General features: G+C 37.7%; 1 pseudogene; it reads right to left on the bottom strand.

Annotated features, from left to right (window-relative positions):
* Window positions 1–478: 478 nt before the first annotated feature.
* On the bottom strand, window positions 479–909 carry LOC111731059 (annotated as a pseudogene).
* Between the last annotated feature and the right edge of the window lie 353 nt (window positions 910–1,262).

Raw genomic sequence — 1,262 nt, forward strand, 5'->3', positions numbered from 1 at the left:
GTGACCTTTTAATGGAAGGGTTTGGACTAAAAACTTTTCAGAATGGGACTACTTTCAAAATGAGGCTAAATTCTTAGGCAGGGTCCTGAGATCACCTCAAAATGATAGATTATGGAGTATTAAATGACTTTTCAGAATAGTTCCTAGAGTTCATCTACTAAACAAATAACCATTCAGATAGTCATGACATAGACATTGGTAATTTTGCAAGGTAGGAGGATAAGAAGCATCATTTAGTCTAAAATAGTGATTCTCAACTGGGCAGTTCTGCCTCCCAAGGGTAATCTGGCAATATCTTGAGGCATTTTTGGTTGTCAACACTGGAGACAGGTATACTACTAGTATCTAGTGGGCAGAGGCCAGGAGGGATGCTGCTAAACATCCTATAGTGCATAGAATATTCTTCTACAACAAAGAATTATCTGTCTCAAACTCTTGTTAGTGTTGAGATTGAGAGATCCTGATGTAAAATTTACACCTATGTTTTCTTCTCATTCTTTTTTTTTGGTAAGTTCTTAAGTTTATTAATCCTCTCATGAAATATCTGCACAATCATTGCAGATAAAGTCACTGACAAATCTTTGAACTCATTTTTTGCCAGCGCCATATTGGCCTTTGCAGTCCCCCTGACTTTCTTCATTCCGTTCTTGCAGTCCTCTTGCTGTTTTCTTCAGGTCTTTTTCTTATACAGGCCATGTCTTGCAAGCCTATGTTCAGGTTCATTTTTCTTTGCATAAGTCAAGGAATCATAAATCATGCCAAAGCCAGTTATCTTGCCACTATCTTAGATGCAAAGATGACATCTGGTGTGGTTTTGTACATTTTGGTAAGTTTTTTCTGAATTTCTGTGTGAGATACTGTTGCTTTCCCAGGATGAAGGACGTCAATGACCATTCGTTTCTGCTAAAGTAGTCTATTGGTCATGAACTTTCTGGTCTAGATGGTTACTGTTGTTTATGATGGCAGCTGACCCTCAAACAGCTAGGGAGGGAAAGAGCCCAACTTTATTCTTTTGCATGTGGATATCTAGTTGCCCCAGCATCATTTATTGAAAAGACTATTCTGTAGCTATTGGATGGTCTTAGACACCCTTGTCAAAATCAATTGACCATAAATGACCCTGATGTAAAATGACTTTGATATCTATACAGATTTTTCCTAGAAAAACATTACACAGCCTCCCTGAAATTTTAGATAATCTTGATGACTATGTTAACACAGCTTCAGCTATCAAGATATTTCCATACGGATGCTGCTATACC

The sequence above is a fragment of the Pteropus vampyrus genome, unplaced genomic scaffold (assembly GCF_000151845.1).
Source record: "Pteropus vampyrus isolate Shadow unplaced genomic scaffold, Pvam_2.0 Scaffold348, whole genome shotgun sequence".
NCBI lineage: Eukaryota > Metazoa > Chordata > Mammalia > Chiroptera > Pteropodidae > Pteropus > Pteropus vampyrus.